The sequence below is a fragment of the Protopterus annectens genome, chromosome 1.part0 (assembly GCF_019279795.1).
Source record: "Protopterus annectens isolate FY-2018-M chromosome 1.part0, PAN1.0, whole genome shotgun sequence".
Lineage (NCBI taxonomy): Eukaryota > Metazoa > Chordata > Ceratodontiformes > Protopteridae > Protopterus > Protopterus annectens.
The window spans coordinates 905,530,015-905,549,166 of record NC_056725.1 but is presented as its reverse complement, the minus strand read 5'-3'; positions in this window follow the sequence as shown (position 1 = coordinate 905,549,166).

The following is a 19,152-nucleotide window of genomic DNA, read 5'->3' as shown; positions in this document are numbered from 1 at the left end:
TACTTCCCCACTACCTGACATCAATAAAACGCAGATCCCTTTACTTAATCATGCTACTCCTCTATTTATCCTCTATTAATCTGATCCTACTGAGCCATCTCTCATCCTACCATGACTCAATAATAGTTCTCAACATCAGTCTGTCCTAATGAAATCCCGCATAATTACCTGGAATATAGACTAACTCCATTTTAACTCATCAAGATAAAATTAAGTGGAAAATATTCTCCAAAAATCAAGAATCAATAATACCATAATATACTAAAATCCTTGGAGGAGGAGACATTCACTATAATCCTGGCCCATACCTATCACAACCAAAGTCAAGACAATACCCTTCAACACACTAATCTAACCTCACAATGGTCATCACACCCTCCTCAGCCTGGTAATCTAACTTTTACATCCACAAATATTAGTAGCCTAAGAAATAAAACTACTGAACTACACCTGGATTATTCAACACAAGCCTCATATTCTAACAATAGCTGAAACCTGGCTTAAACGCAACTTCAATAATTCCAAAATTACTCACCATGCTCAGCTATGATATCATCTGTAATGACTGTATAAAACAGGAAAGGGGGTGGAATTGCTTTTCTTCTTACAACTACTACTATTTCCTCTACAAAAAAACAATGTCAAAATTCAGTTTAACAGAGCTTTTTATTACTTTCCTGAAAATAAACAAATTTGTATTATTGCCCTTTACATCCTTACTGGCAACAGTACAGCTACACTGGAAGATATCCTACATTGGATATCCATAACAATTCCACAAGAAAAATAGTACTAGGTGATGTCAGTATAAGTTACTTTAGATATAACCTCTAACTTCCTTGCATCCAGCAAGAACTTATACTGTTTCACACAACTAATGAATAGCCACACACACTATATCAAGACATCATACTTCTTGGTAGACTCGATCTTAGTATCAAACCCCAGAAAATTCACAGCCACAGGTACAAAGATACAATGTTAGACCATCTCCCAATCTATACAACCAAAAATCTCACACATCCACTTACATGGCACATTTATAAAACAGCACACAGCCTGTCCAAGTTTAACTCAGAAATATTCACCTGGAATTAATAAAATCCATGTAGGCGTAGTATAGAGTCTATACAGAATGTTATTGTGTCTGTACGTCCAGTTCCCTCTTGGTAGGGCGGCATGCATATTAATCATGGCGTTTTGTCGAGGGAGAGCCATGGAACATGGTTATTCATTCAGTGTAGGGGTGCACTGTTAACTGTGTCTGCAGGTGAGTAACACACTCCCTGCACTGTCCTATCGTATTGTATCAATGTAATTTTTTTTTATTTATTTAAAAAGCATGTTTGGAAGGTGTGGTGCAGCAGTGCTAAGTGGTGCAGAGAAACTTGCCAGACACCTAAAAACAGAAACCATAACTATTTATTTCTGTAAAGGTCAAATTTAAGCACAGCTGAGTGGGATTGTATGGCACAGTGCTCAGCACTACTTAAAGGTAGCTCAGAGTTATATGTAAAGGTATAGCAAAATTCCACATATCCATATAGCTAAATGGCTAGAGTTATGGCCTCATGTCCAGTAGGTGCAAGGTGTGAGTACATGGAAAAACAAGCAAGCATTTTTGTTCAAAATGCAAATTATTTTTAAATAATAGCCTGCTGCACTCAGCTAAGCTCGGCTAAGACCTGCTAAGCACTGCATAAACAAAATAACAGCTGATAATGTGTATGCACTGCTTGGCACTGCCTGGCTGGTTTGCACACCACAAAACACTACTAAGCACTGCTAAGCACTGCTTGGCTGAGCTGAGCTTGTTTGCACAGTGGTAAGTGATGCACCACATTTTTAAATGTTGCCCAATGGTGTGTAAGGGTGGGAAAACAGACTATATTAAGCCCAATAGGTGGGAATACAGCATAATCCATTAGAGCACTGTCTCTGAGTACCACGGCAGGCATTGGTGAGGGTCTGTGCTTTCTGGCACAGTGTTGGAACATCCTGAAGTCCAGGGTCATGGTCAGACTCCTTGTAAAAAAACATGAAGCCCAGCTTCTGCCAGGAGGTTACCAGGGCTCAGAGTGCAAGTCAGAGGCCAGGGCCTGACTGGCAAGGGTCTTCACCCATGCAACTGGTATCCCCTGCACAGGTGAGCAGTGTCATCACCACTACAATGACCTGAAGAGTCATAAGAGGGATCTCCTGGACACCTGGGTCCAAGAATTTCGGGCAGGGAATATCCCACATGTATGTAAATACTGTACCACCAATATCTAATCTGAATGTCTGCTAAACTGGTACGCATAATGATGTTCTTCTCTCCCAACAGCTGCATAGGAGAGGGCTCACAACATCGAGGTGCAAGCCGGGCGCTTGGCCAGGATGCTCCATGAGTGTGGTGAGTACAGATGTATTTTGCTATTTATAGTCTAATAAGCAAGAAAGGGTAAAGCATTAACTGTGATAAGGTATATATAGTAAAGATTGTATTGAAATGAATGTGGACTTACAGCTGTACTGCAATAAGTGCATACTGCCAAGTGTAGTGCCATAAGGAGGGAAGAGTAAAGCATTAACTTTAATAAAGTATATGCTATAAAGTTTGTAGTGAAATAACTGTGGTATTACAGCTGTATTGCAACACATGCATAATGGCAACTGCTGTGCAATACAAACTTAAAACTATACCAGTAATGCATGAAGGTATCTCTAATAAAGTCTGTTATGCAATAAGTGTAGAATCAGAGATGTTTTGCAAGAAATCAATTATGACAACTGTCCTGCAATAAAAACATGGAATAATAGCAGTACCTGCATAAGGTATATCTAATAAAGTCTGTTGTGCAATAAGTGTAGATTCAGGACTGTTTTGTAAGAAATTAATTATGATAACTGTTCTGCAACAACACATGAAACAATAGCAATAACACCAAGGCAAATTGTGCACATCAGGATTGTCTTGTTTTCACCACTGCATGTCATCTATATACATTCAGGCTGTGAGGTACAGTGCTGCAGTCAGGTATAACAGTGTAATAGTTGTAGACTGCAAATAATAACCCATAACCAGATATTGTTTAACTTCACAGATATTTCAACACAATAACAATATATTGTGCACACCTTAATTCTATGTAGTAATGTATAGGTTACCTAGTATCTCTCATGCTTGAATTTCATGCATGAGTGTTCAACTGTCACTGTATTCTAGTATAAAACTGTACTACTATTACCAGGTCATATTTTGGTTCCAGGTGAGCTCTAGGCAAGTATCAGTCAGTCAAGAGTCAGCAGTGACGCAGTAGCTCGGTTTGTTTAATGCTCTGTATGAAATACATTTTGCTACACACAGAACAGGGTTCGAAACCAATGCTCTGTAGCACTAAGTATTGCAGTATCAGTTAAGTAATGTTTACATATTTTTCTCTCCACGGGAGCCACAGGTAAATGGATGAGGCAGCCCATATTATGAGTAAATAATTGTGTGTTTGGATGTTACAGACTGTTACAATCATTACCAGGAATGCGAAAATCCAGCATAAAATAAAGGAAATAAGTACAATAATAATAAAATAAAATAAATACAATGTGTAATCTTTGGTATTGCTGTATGCCTGGAGTGTCTGTTATAAGTGGCTGCCATCAATTAATACATTCAGTGCAAAAGTCTTCTGCAGTCACTGCTGTTGGGTTCTATCCCCATGCCTGCTAAGCAAGGCATGATAGTTATTTGCTCTCTGTACTGTACACATACATGTCTCTTAAGTGTCACACTGTCACTTAATGTAATTAATAGTGCGTAATACATCTGTCACAGATTTATCATCAACATGATTATGTAAATAGAAAAGTGTGGTGCTGCGGTAGCGTTGTCGACTCACAGTTAGACCTTGCCCATTCAATTCTCAGTTAGAGCGCCTTCTGTGTGGCAACATGCGCGAATGGGCATTCCTTCGCTGAAGGTTGTGCATTAGGCCCGGCAAGCCAGCACATCAAAATCTACTGCCAATAATTAGCGGACTGGAGTTAGGCTGTGGCGACCCCTAACTGGGAAAAGCCAAAAGAAACAAACAATCATTACATCAGCCCACAGTATACATTGGTAGTAATATAAATACACCTGAAGTGCAAGTGTTCTGTGTAGTTGTCTACTTGCAGTTGTTACTGCTTGGCCCATACTGTCCCATGTGGATAGCTTGAGAGGTATGCACATGCTGCAGCAGCTATAGGCACTTTTACACATAAAGAGAGGACAGACCTATAGAGTGGTAGCAGTACAGTTGTCAACTATATAGCCTATAATGATATTAATGGACTGTATTTCTCTCTCTTCCCAGCCATTGTCTTAATATATTTATTATTGTTATTCCTTGGTTACGGTTTACTAGTAACATATGTTGCTACATTAAATGTTATTTGGGGTATGTGTTTTATTATTGTTATATATTAAAATCATTGCATATTAACATATCTTGTTGACTTACCTATTCTGCTGGCCTTATGCCATAGCTGTTACTGGCATGCTGTTAATATACTGACTGTTCTGTTATTTACTGTTGTGTTTCACATAATATGCATTGAAATGTAATGGGGTTATTTCCAATGTTCTGGCATGCTGTTATTACTAACAATGGTTTTCTCCATAACTAACCTATATGTATTGTTATACCTGCATCACCATTGCACAACAGGGTAGACCATTTCCTGCTGATTTGCCTACCCTATCTCAGCCGGCCATGGCAATGGGTCCTGGCATATCTGGGACCCAGGCCATTGGTGTCTCCTCCACTAGCCTTGCACCACCTTTGGGTGGATCCACCTCAGGGCACAGGGCTCGTCCCTTTAAGAGTGGTGGCAGAGGGGAAGTAGTCACCCAAGATTAACTATTGGCCATGGTATGCAGGATCATTCATAGGAGCTATGAACATCGCTCCTGCCAGATTGAGGGCACACTGGACAACAAGGTGGCAGTGAAGGAGTAGTGTTGACTGCCCATGGGTGGGGAAGTCATTCATGCTGCTGCCATCTGGAGACACATGCATCTTGGATTCCACAACACCCTCTTCATCCAATATGTTTACCCCATGTGTTACACACCTCCCTTGTCTGCTGTCTTGTCTGTCTGCAATTGTATCCTATTATACCAAACCTGCCTCCCCACATATACCAATATCCTTTCCCCAACATTCCACTCTCTCCTTATAAAAAATAAAAAAATAAATAAATAAAATGGGCATGTATCCTACATAAAAATATCATACATAGCTCTCCATTTTGCACGTGTCCACTGGACACAACTAATTTTGTCCAATTGGCTTGACAATAAATTTAAGTTGTCCTCACTCCTCTTTCTGGTGTTTTAGAGTCCAAATTCATCCACAAAATCTGTCAAAATGCACAGCTTTTGCTGTACAAGAAATGGAAACTTATGTTTTTTCCTACACCCTACCTGCACATCCCTACCTCCCTTTCACTATGTTTTTCCCCTGATTGCCCCCTTTTCATCACTGTCCTATCACCCCCTTTTTCTTTTCTTTTAAAATTTTTTAGCGCAGGTTTGGATGGAGCTAAGCAAAGCGCTGCAATGCACCATGCAAATATGCTTAAATGAGCTTTAATGTGCCTTAATGAGCTTATGTTTTTCTCTCAGTGTTAGGTACATGTACAAAATAACCACCTCTGCCACACTGTGAACCCAGCCCCCTGTCACCTACAGCCCAGTGCACTAACCCACTACACCACACAGATCTTAATTAAAACAGGTGTTTCCAGAAAATCTTACTGATTGCCAGCAACAGACTGAAATTAAACCTGTGGGAAAAAATGGGAGTGTACCTGGGACTCTGATGTAAAAATACACCAGTAGACAGTTAATTAAATTATAAATTGCAGTACGTGAGGGCTGGGATTGCAGGTAAATGTTCTCTTTTATCTGCAACATCTTTAAACACACCTGCTAAGGCATCAGTGTCACAGTACATATGTTCAGCTGAAAGCCTGCTGCAGAACAAATGCCTTTGAAAGCCATGCACATGCTGATGGATGGACACAACCTCTGCCACAGCCTTTAAGTCTGCACATATATCTGCAACTACACCTACAGCAGTACTGACTTAGTAGCTCAAAATGTTAAATGCCTTGCATGCAGTGCATTTTGCCACACACAGTCCTGGGTTTGAATCCAGTGTGTTCCTCTTCAATTACATTGTTGTGGAGACAGCAAGTAATAACTGAGTCATGCTATTTTAATCCTCATAGGTTACTGCAGGTAGGGACACACTGCACATATTCCTATAGCCTAACTACATGATGCCTACTACTCTACTGGTAATGATGCATAACAGATGTACCTTAAGCACATGCCTCGATTGAACTGTAAAGGGTACCTCATACTAGCTCTGCTGCAATGACAGGGCTGACACTGCTGCCACAGTTATACAGAAAGCTTGCTGGCCTCCAACGTGTTCACATTCCCTCCTATGTGTCCAAGACTGCAGCAGCAGCAGCTGCAGCCTGATGCATACACAGCTGTATGTTTAGGTAGCTGCTACAGACCGACCATACCTCCCAACCCCCCCCCCCCCGTAACAGGTGATCCAGAAACAACCATATATAAAGGGAGGGGCAAAGGCCCCAGAGATAGGGACATGTTTCACAGTTTGCAGTAAAAAAAGATAGTAAGTTGCTATAATAGCAGCTAGTGCATTATCATGCATATTCTGATGGTATGAAATGTTACACTCACATGGCTCTCTCCCCTTACTGACTTCAAACCACAATGTTGGCCAGTGAATTCCCAGATGACCACACTATCATGGGATACTGACCAAGCATATGAGGTAAAACTGTGGACATACGTCATACATCCCTATACTGGTCAGTATTTTGCTTACCTTCTGTGATGCTATAGTCTGCACACCTCAGTAGTGTTCATCTCAAAAACTAAGAAAGGGGCCAAGGCCTACATGAAGACCTCATACATTGCACTGTGGTGCCATATCATCAGCTAATGATAGTGCAATTCAGCTGTTTTGGATGCAATTAGCAATTCTGAGCCACAGATTGGTGCAAAGGCAATTACCTGTTAATGAGCATTACCTACAACAGGCAAGCAACTGCTCATGGGAACAGGTCTGTATGTGGTTTTACTCAGACAGACAGAGTATGTGCAAAGCATTTGCAGAGAAATGCTTCAAAAAATGAATACATCACTCTACCAGGTATGTACTAGATTTCCCCATACAACAGGATGCAGATGGGAGGATGGAGGTATGGGGAATAGGAATTACAACAGTAGGCTTGCATTAGATCTATGATATTGACATTTCAGTGATACTCTGCTGTCTAGCACCTACAGGCATGCCTCTCAATAGTCCATGCGTTGAATCACATCTCTGCTCTGTCCCTGTCAAACCCTCCTACAGTGGTCATCTGTTGTAGTAAAGATAGTGGATTGCACATAAAACATAATGACAGTAAGGGTGTACACTCCTGTAACTTCAACCAATGTACTGTAATTCACTTCTTCTCAGTCTGTCAATGTCACACATAAATAGGTCTAATATTGTAAAAGCGTCCCTAAATGTCCCTGATGTACTCTGGCTAAGTCCCTGTTTTATGGACATTCATTGCTGTCTGATTGAGAGCCATGCCTAGCATATCTCCCAACCTCCTGCAGTAAGAAATCACAACAAAGCCATAATTAATGGGGGGACAAAGGCCCAAACTCAGGCAAACACAGCTCAACTCAAACTCAAACCAAACTCAACTATCAACTGTTTGGCACAGTGTAGGCCACTGGCACCACCACACCACATGATGATATCTATGCCAAATCCCTGCCATCTATGCTCTCATTGCAGAGACCTGCAAATGTGTCTGATGCACAGGGTGACTATATTACTTTACATGTGTTTGTGTAGTGCAGAAGTGTTATGCCATGGCAGTTGTGGGCCACAACTGGTACTGTATGCTGGCATGTGTTTTGACTCCACATCCAATGTTGTGTATCTTTGTTGCCTGTTGATGCACTGGTGGTAGTGTTACAGAATGACAGGTGTGTCATGGACCTGTGTATGTTTATGTCCCAGGAGAGTGAGTGGCTCAACTATGGACACATGGCGGCAATACACCGGCATAGGATGGCAAGGCAGCACAGCAGAAATATGGCATCAGCAAGTTATGCCATTATACTTACATGGCTCCCTAGGTGCATATGTGTAGAACAGTGCATCAGGGACAATGAGGACAGTCACAGTCATCATGCTTTTATACCCTGTGACAAGGTCTGCTACCCTTGATATGTGCCACCTAGGTATGCTTTACGTACAAATCTAGATGGTGGCGGACATCAATTATGCTTATGTAGATGAGGGCAATTTAGAACCAGTGGCTAGGCACAGGGCCATAAAATGCATAACCATTGCACAGAGATAAGCCAGCTGGCTATGTCTGTAGGGCTGCAAAGGGATATGTGTACATATACATAAATACAATAGTCTGATGATGTGAGATTAGAACCCTTGCCTCTTTACTGTTACACACTACAGAATGCAGTACTTATCACATGTGCCACAGAGTTTACCTGTTGTTAGATTGTCAGCCAGCACTCTTAAGGTGGATGACATCAGCAGGCCTTGTAAAGGAGGCCAATGCTGAGTCCAGCAGCTAGTCTCAGAGCCTTAAAATGCATAACCATTGCACGGAGATAAGCCAGATGGGCATGTCTGTAATGCCACAAGGTGATATATGTACATACACATATACAAGTTGTATGATGTGAGATTACAGCTCCTACCTATCTAATATTATACACTACAGCTCACAGTACCTATTGCATGTGCCACAGGATATATCTGTTGTATATGCTGATGCAGGCACAGTACTTTTGTAGTACACAAAATGGCCTTGTGTTAGACAGACAGTGTGGCCTGCAAATTGATACTGCTTGTTAATGTTATTTTATCTAGTGTCCTAGGGGTGAGATACCTGGTAATATTCCTGCTATGTGTGTACACTTACCTATCTGGCCATATGTGGCTGTTTGCAGTTTGATAGGAGGACATGTGGCCAGGGACAATATGCTCTGTCCAATCCATGCATTGCACCCATGGTACATTAGACCACCTGTGTGCCTGTGTCTGTCTACAGGGTGACAGTCTGCAGACACAGGGGTCTGTGAGTGAGTGGATTATGTACTGTTACAGCCTTGGTCTGGTTACATCGGACAACTACTGTGATGTGTAAGTGCAGATAACCCCTGAATTGCAGACTACTGAGGAAAAATTCAGATTGTAGGGTGTATGCAACCTTAATAGTGTTCTGCCATAGGTGTAGCCTGTGTGGTTGGCTACCTATGATGCATTCCACCTGCTAAGTACATCATTAAGGGGTTTAATGGCCCTAGTTTAAGTGGAACAGGGCTCATCAGTAATTAATATATCATTGGCTTTCTCAGTAATTTTTTTTTTGACAGCCTTCTATCCTGAGCATTGCAGTGTGCCATGCAAACCCGTGCTGCAAAGATAAACAAGGCTTAGCAGTTAGTAGACACACCCCCATGGAAGGTTATGCTCAGCATGGTGGCATGCTGCACAAACACATGCAAGCACAAGAAAACAACATGCATACAATCAGCTTAACAGTCAGTGTACATGCCCCCCTGCTAAGGTCAGTGGGATGCTGCACAAACAGGCGCTGCTGAGCTCCAATGAGCTTAGAAGATTGCAGACACAGCCCATTTTGATGCCAGCTTCCTCTCCTGTAGACCAATATGGTTCTGTGCCTACATGGACGGGATATGTGGACACAGATACCCGTTTTTGCATACAGATCCATGCACTGTACCCAGAAACTACATGGTTCCAGGTCCTGCCTCATTAACAGCCACAACAGTCTAACATTGTACATACTCCACACAGTGTCCTATAATACATTACTGTTACATACTCACAAATTCTGGTTTTTACAATCTTTTTATATTTTTTCCACAATGGCATGTTCGTGCACTGCAGCGAGCTATGCAAACGTAGCCAGGGTTTTAAAAAATAGTATAATTATTTTCCATTATTTTCCATATGGTTTTGGCACACGGTGGTTAGTTTTGCACATTTCTGTGTCCTCTATGCTATTTCTGCCACTGTAAGTACACTTTTACAGGCCTGGTGTCACTTTTACATCCTGTACGTGGAATGTTTCCATATACATTACGGACACCAACACAGATTCTGCACAACTGCCTATCTGCTTGCTAGATCTCACTACCTGCTTCATTTGCATACATTTAACCTGCTTATGAGGTGATTTGCATGCCATGGATACTTCCATGTTTGCACGCTCGTGCACGCTCCTCCACTCCATTTACTGGATCGCACATCTGCTTACTTCCATGTAAGCACTTTGCCACTATGCCTACATGGCAAATAAGTCTGTGTATGCTTTATTGAATTTCCCCATTCACTGGAGCCCTATCATCTATTAACTGGAGCAAACTAAAATCCCTCCCCTTAGATGATGCTTTAAATGAATTCAGCACAACTTTGCTAAATATCCTAAGTAAGCATTCCACCTCATAGATGGAAGAAACTAAAAACAAATATGCAATTTAGCTATGCAACAGGAGTAGATTGCTAATGCAGGATATAGAAAAAACACGGAAAGAACAGCAAAAAATATAAAACACCACAATACATTGAAAACTTCAGAATGCTCTGCAACTGTATTAAAAAGCAAATAAATGAAGAAAAAATAAAACACACAATTATATAGCAACTTTCAGAAGAATAGTAAACACAACCTTAAAAATTCTCATCAGCCATTAAAGTAATCTTGCTTTCCAGTAAAAAAAAAAAAAAAAAACTACTCCCCATCCCAATAACTCAGCACATAAAACTGCAACAGAATTCATAGGTTCATAGGTAGGTAATAGGCTATTGGCCCAGGGGCCTACGTAAGCCTAGCCAACAAGGTTCCCTGGCTTACACCACCCAAGAAAGTTATTTTCCTGTGCCACTGTCGAGCAGAGACACAGAAGTGATCCCCGGGGTGTATTTCCTATTTCCCATCCACTCATCAAGACTTTTCTTGAAGAGTGCTAATGAAGAACTTTGCTTGACATAGATGGGTAGCCTGTTCCAGAGTATGGAAGTATGGAGGAATCTAGATTGCCATTATGTCTAGCTTTATTGACAGTATATGTAATGGATAGAGTACAAATACACATATTTCTTAGATAGTGTGGCCTCCCTAACCAAGGATTTCTCAACATCTATTCCCAACCATGCCCAAAAGTCTCAGGTCACCACATACACTTTCACTTAACCTCTGTTCACATCCTATATAAAACTGCTCTATATCAGCTGATAACCTTCCAAGTTAGTACTGCAAGATAGCCACTGATAGCATTGCCTAACCTGCCTCAGTCCTTATAAATAAAGCAATGCAGGAATCCTCTGTTTCATTTCTCAGTGAAAAATATCATGCATCTTCCCTTTACACAAAGCAGGAAATTCAACAGACATTATTAACTTTAGAACTATAGCAATTTTTTACTCCATCTTCAACCTACTTAAAAATGTATTCAAAAACAAATGCTAAACCATCTCTTGCAAGAATAACTTCTATCTCACATACAACATGGCTTCCATCCCTCCCATTAGTACTAACATTGCATTTTATCCATTATATATATACTGTCAATAAAGCTAGACATAATGACAATCTAGATTCCTCCATAGTTCTAGACTTGTCTAAAGCCTTTGCACAGTTTGTCAGAGCAAACATCTACTTCAAATGTCCTCATTAGGTCTCAGCCCACCCTGCTATGGTTCAAAAGCTACTTGTCCAACTGGTATCAATCAGTAAAATGGCACTCTACCCTCTCTCCATATCTCTCAGTCACCACTGGTTTACTACAAGGCTCTGACTTTAGTCCTCTCCTCTTTAACAGTCTCACCAACACCCTACACACACCCACACAACAGTCATCACTAAAACAGCATGCATACAACTCCAAACTCATGCACATTAGACGGCATGGCACATCTCCAAAAAATTACTCAGAAAGCTTTAACAGCCATTGAAACATGGCCATATAACACACAACTCATGAACAACCACCCAAAAAGCAAACAGATTACTTATTTTTCTCCTAAATCTCTCTCATGATAAAACAAAATTTTAAATCCTCTTCCTTAATAATAATACAACCACTGAAGACACGCTTCCTAACAAATTATTAGGGATGATAGTGGTTGATTATCTTAAATTTGACATGCATATGCAAAATTACATAAAAATACTCATCAAAATCTAGATGTGCTTTATAGAGCTAAAAACCTTCTCAACAATGCAAATAAAGCTACACTTGTCACTACTTATCTTCTCCCTTCACTTCTTTATGATGTTCCCAACCTTACTAACCTCCAGGCATCTCAAAAAACAAAACTTGAGTAATGCTAGAATAAAGTGTCTAAATCTTCAGGGAATACACATTTCAGAAACCACCTCTGCATAGCACCAAAAATCCTACATTAGTTAGAATTACCCCATCAGCTAAGATATACACAGCTTCGTATCACATATAAGATTACCCAGTGTCCATTTGCTGGTTTGGCACTAAATACCATTCCACACAACTGTGTTCCCACTTGGTTACTACAATCCAATGAGCAAAACCCTCTCTCTGTCAACAAACCTACAAATCTCCTGGGCATGGTCTGTACTCATACCATGTTGCTAAGGCCAGTAACTTCTTACCTGAAACCATCAGGTCAATACCCTCCTTCAAGTGCTTTAAGACCATTCTGAAAGACTTCCCAGCCAAAAATCTGTCTCTATTCTTGCGCATCCCCAGGATACACTGTATTCCTAAATATAAACTAGTACCTACTAATACCTTATTACCTTTAGAAAGTTCACTTTGTTCGTATTAGATAATGTGACCAATGACATTTTTAGTGGGGACATTAATAAATTAATAAATTACTTGAATGCCATTAGTCTATCTGGCAGGTTCAACTAAAAGCAGATTGTGCTCCTGGGTTGAATGACTAAATTAACATTAAATGTTTTTTATATTTGCAGAAGTGTTACATTAGTTGAAGTAATTACAAGTTTTTATTAAATATAAAAGAGTTTATATGAGTATTTTTAAAACATACACATTTTTCACTATTAACGATATATGTACACACATTTTACAGGACCTTACAAACTCTGTCAGCCAATGGGATTTATTCATTGATTCACACCCATTTTATTTTTACTGTGCTTGGCTGGTTTCTTGTCATGTTATAATGTTTTATTTAAACTGTTGAGCTTGTTTACTTGTATTTCTGATCAAGTTCTGATTTTGAATTAAACAGAATGAAAGTGCTCAAACAACAGAAGTGGTGTCTTGGTTATTGGTTTGGAGAAAATAGTGTATTTTTTCATTTATTTTATATGCTTCTTATACTGTTTTGTATAGTACTCTTTGTTTTTCTTGTATAATATTATTTGCATTTACTAACTGTTTGGAATTTTATGTAGTATTATACTAACTGCCTTGTGGAGCTTTTCTCCACGGGCCTCCACTGAAAATGGGCTCTTTTGGCCCAGTGGACATTCCTGGTAAACAAATGCCAATACATATATATATCTATATATATATATATATATATATATATATATATATATATATATATATATATATATATATATATATATATATATATATATATATATATATATATATATATATATATATATATATATATATATGTCTGTGTCTCACTATAGCTCTCTCCATAAAAATATATATATAAATATATATGTGTGTGTGTATAGATACAGATATATAGATATAGAGAGAGATATGCATACACACATACATCTCTGTCTCTCCTGCTATATCTAGATAACACACACACGTATATATATATATATATATATATATATATATATATATATATATATATATATATATATATATATATATATATATATATATATATATATCAGACACATGCACAAACCTATATATATATATATATATATATATATATATATGTGTGTGTGTGTGTGTGTGTGTGTGTGTGTGTGCATATGTCTGTATTGCCTGACATGCCCAGACTGTGGTGATTAAAGCTGCACATTACACATATATAATGTTGTTGTAAGGAGCCAAAAGTAAGGAAAGGCCACAACAGTAGATAATACATTTACCTACAGCCCCCTGTGCATGCTGGATGTCACCACATATACACCAATAAGTGAAGAAGTTGGGTAATATATAATGTTGTGTACTCAAGCATTGACAGGGCAATTTGTTTTTGGCTACAGCCTTGCCAATCCAAATGCAAACAGAAGCATATTGCCAAAATAGCTACTGTTGCACATAGCTAGGAATAAAAACAGTTGTCTGACAGCTAGGCTACTAGATGCAGATGACAATAATAGCAATGTCACTCTGCAGGGCACACACACTGTTAAACAAAGATCTTGTGTATGTCCTTTGCAAGTAATTCACCTGCAGTTATTTGTAAAGCAGACTTAAGCCATGCCGAATGCATTAAGTACTGTGATCTATAGTGTGTAGGACTACACAGGTCGGGGGTTAATCTCAGTCCAGCCGACTTGCTGTGTTTGTGAGTGTATTTGTATCTCTCTACAAAGCAAGGGGATAACATTGGCCAATTTCCAGTCAGCTGGGATGCAGGTGATGGCTATACTATGATTGTAAAGAATTTCCAATGCTGTTAGTAACTGAGAGGCCATTTATTTGCAGCTCTTCAGAGCTACAAGATACAGGACAGGTTGTAGGGATGTCATTGTGTACATGTGGTAGGGACTGGGGAGTGCACTTGTCAGAGAACCTGTCTGCCAACAGGTTAGCTATGTCTACAGGCTCATTATATGTGGTATCATTATGTATGGGTTTGGCAACAAGGTGAACCTTTCTTTTTTTGTTATACATGTAACTACACAATGCCTTGTGGTTCTTCTTTGTGGAGGAGGATAATTTTGTCCCATACTTTATTTCGCAGGACTTCACAACAACACTTATTTGCTTGTTTAAGTTGAGAAGGAAGTGCCACCATTCTGGGGGGGGTTCCCTCTCTCCTAATTTGAGACACCAATGTCCACCTCGTATTGTAAAGCCTGCTAATGGCAGTTGTCCACCAGGCAAGTTTGCTGTGCCATGAGGAGCTTGTTTTGCCCCTATTAGGTACAGGTGAGCCAATCCAGTTGAACAGGTGCTTGTATAAAGCATTGGTGTAGAGTTCGACATAGTTGCCTGTTCCATCTGAGTGGGGGGGTGTAGTCAAGCTATTTATACCATCTCATAGTAGGTTATAATCTGCTTTGTTGAACTTTGTAACTTTATATGTTGCAAGGGCAGGTGTCAAGTGTGATACTTACTTTGAATGAGACCGATTTGTAGTCAGATCTTACCAGGGAGGACATCACAGTGGAAGATCTACAGTGGTCACCCATACTGGTAAGCGCCCGGTCCAGTACATTGTCTCCCGTTGTGTGGATGTCAACATGCTGATCCAGGGAATTGTAGTTAAGGAAGTTGACTAACCTCTGGGCAAGTGAGTTTGAACACAAGTACTCTACCCAGTTGGTGGGTAGTTAAACTCAAACAAAACCATCTTGTTTTGATGTTTCTTAATAGACTCAAGTAGATCCTTTTAAGCATAGTGGGTGTCCTGATTCATGGAGTTGATTCTGTAGCTGGCAATGGCTTGATTAGATGCTCTAGAAGTAGTTAATAGCACCTCCAGTTTCTCCAGGGAATCATACTGTCTAACCAATCTGGATGTCTATCTATCCTTAGTGAATATGGATACACCAACTCCATTACTTTTCATACTTTAAATTTGAGGTCTGAACGTCTGGAAGGAGGTGTAGCCTAGTACGGCTGTGGTGCTCTCCACAGCCTTGACCCAGGTGTAATGTCTGCATCTTCCAAGGTGGCGACAGCTTCCAGTGAGTGGAGTTTAGTGGTGCCATTCCTAGCGTTTTGCAGCATAACTGTGATGTTGTTTCTAGACGGCGTTTTCTCATTGGAAAGTTTTTCCTTGTGACACTACCTAAAAGGCACTCTGTGGGGGTGGCAACAACTTTAGCTAGTAGCCAAAATCCCAGGGTTGACAGATGAAGACCATCTCTTGCAAAGCAATGTGGTCTGTTGAGCAGGCAATCCCAGGTTGACAGATAGTGGATCTCCTTACATTGACATCACACACTGCGGCAATTATTGATGTCAATCATTTTCCATTTGTATGGAGCCATCATCCTAGGTGACAGTAAAATGCAGCTCAAGGCCAAGGGCACATGACACATAGTCTGTCATCCCAGTCATGTCTCCACATACAGTCCAGAGAGGTACTTCTCCAGTTGTACACACCAAAAGGAACTATAATGTAGTCATAACAGTACCTGATGTTGACAGACTTGAGTGTATGTGTGATATGGAATATCCTGTCACCTCACAGAAAGCTTGCTGTGACCCTTCCCTTATGTATCCGAGTGAGAGGTACATCAATGTGTCTCATCATGTAATGTAATCACGTATGAGTAACATGTATGATTTTGTATTTTGCCTTAAGTGTTTCACCGGTGAGACAGTGGTACATGAGCTATTATGTGTACTATGTTCTGCAAAGGTATGATTACGTGTAGCAAGCTTGCGTTTGGGTATCTGAGGTGTCTAGTGTTTACTTATATGTATGGTAAAGACCTCTGCACATGTAGCCATGTGTGATGTGGGTTTGGGTGGGGTAGGAGATGCGCCTTCCAGGAATTTCCTTCTATGCAGTCATGGCCAGTGTCATTGGCCTCTGACTGACTAAATTTGCAGAAGATTGCAAATTAGGAGCTGTCATTGAATCTCACACTGACTCAGTAGTTATCCAGGATGGGCTGACACAGACATTCGGTAGTTGTCAGAGCATTGGACTAACAGTAAATGCCATGGAATGCACAGTCCTATCCCTTGGGAAGTCATCCACTCATGGTAACTAACATATTGACTGCACACTTCCAACAGCTGACCCAGTAGTCAGGGACTTATGGACACACAGATAGTGATCTAGCCTCTGACTGTCATGGGTTGGTAATATTTGGATATGCATACTATGTTAAGCAACCTATGAACAAAAGTATGGCATGTAAATCTAAGACAGTCATTGTTCCACTGTATTCGGCATACATCACACCTACCATTGAGTACAATGCCACCTTTGGTATGGAACTAACCAGCCATATCTGACAAATGTCACATTCGCAGAGGTTCCACAGTAAACCAATAAACAGTGTACGTAACATGTCCTATGCAGACCGCATCAAGTCCATAACTGTGTATTCTGTCTCTGACATGCTTTGGAGGGGAGGTGTATGCCTGCATGCAGGGAGGTGTCAGTCCCTACTGTGTACCTCCTGCATATCCAAGGAAGGACAACCACAAAAATTACCTATCCTACACACCTACACCTTGATTATCGCATAAACAGGGCATGCTGGACAGACAGGTATGTAGCCCAGACACTACACCCAGTATTTAACAGGCTCCCCATGCATGTTCCACCCTAATGCAAGTCATGTGCAAGATACACAACAGAATGGGGAACACAACAATGATAACTGCTTTAGGACGAATGTCTCTAATGGACACAGGGAAGCTGTGGATGGTTCACCTCACACACCCCAACTTGTCTATGTGTCAGCTCCCAAAACCCTGCTTACACTTATCAAGGGTATCAGACCATGTCAGAGTTTAGGGACACTTGGCTAGAATGAAAGAAGCCCTTGTTTTTGTTAGCCTATTATTTACATATGAATCCAACTATACTGCTTTACCTTTCTGATGACATTTTTCTTCTGTGCTGTCATTCCATCCTGTGCTCTGAAATTGATGGGTTTATTGTAGATGTAAACCCATAGCTGTGTCCTACACAATCCTGAAAGGGGAACATAAACAGTGCCATGAGGCACCTTTCATTGTTTGACTGCACGACCATTACAACATGCAATGTAATGTACACACCATAATGTGGTTTACACATTACAAATGCCACATACAATATGCGTGACTGACCAGTACAAGTAGCATGTCAAATGTAAAAATGGATGGAATAAATGCATATTAATTTAGATAGTCACCCTGTGCATCAGACACGTAGCTTCATTTCCTTGCATCAATGAGAAAGATGACAAGGATGTGGCACAGGTATCATTACTTGCACAGGGTGATGTATGGGGGTGCAGGAGGCCTAGGCTGACCCAATAGGTTGACAAGTGTGTGTGTGTGAGGCAAAAAGGGGATCAGGCAACACGGACCATGTAAATGTGGTGTGCATCTGTAGGTGATCTGAGTATGACAGTGGTGTTTGAGTGTCTGCTTGAACACAGCCAAGCGCAGTGCCAGCCCTACATGAATGTATGCTGGACAGCTTTGAGCAATACATGGTAGAGCCGACAGTTCACCATCTCCACCCCCAAACAAGAGAACTGGCTCTGGTAGGAGTTGCACTGGCACATCCATGCCCAAGGTTAGATGCTGGGCTACTACCTGAGGGTGACTGCTGTCTGCTGGAACTGTGTCTTTCATGGGACCACCCAGGACTATTCACCCATGGCTTGCCATGTCTTTGTGTAGACAGCACACTCCCCTCTGGAGCACTGGATGTACTGCCAATATGGGAGTGTGATTATGCATGGCCACATGGACTCTCAGCCAATGTAGTTGCTGACCTACATCCACAAGTCTGACGCTCATCTCCAACCAGACGTTCCATCACAGACAATGTGCATTCCAAGGCAGACAGTTTGCTATCTGTCTCAGACCGATGTCTTTCCACGGCATTAGTCAACTGATTCAGGGTATCAGCAAAGCAGTGGAAGCAGTTAAGGATGTCAGACTGTGCTGCATCCATAACCCTGAGCATTAAACTGGAGTTCCTTATGGAACATACCTGTGCCTCCACAATGGCCCTAAACATACACCAAGTGACACGTGATGAAACACCTGCAACAGGTGGAGGGACAGCAGGCCTCCTACTAGCACTCCTATCAATCTGCCTGTGTGGAACCTTGCCAACTGTTTGGCTACTGCCATTGTCGACACTCACTGCAACTGCAGTAGACACATTTCTCTGTTCAATGTCC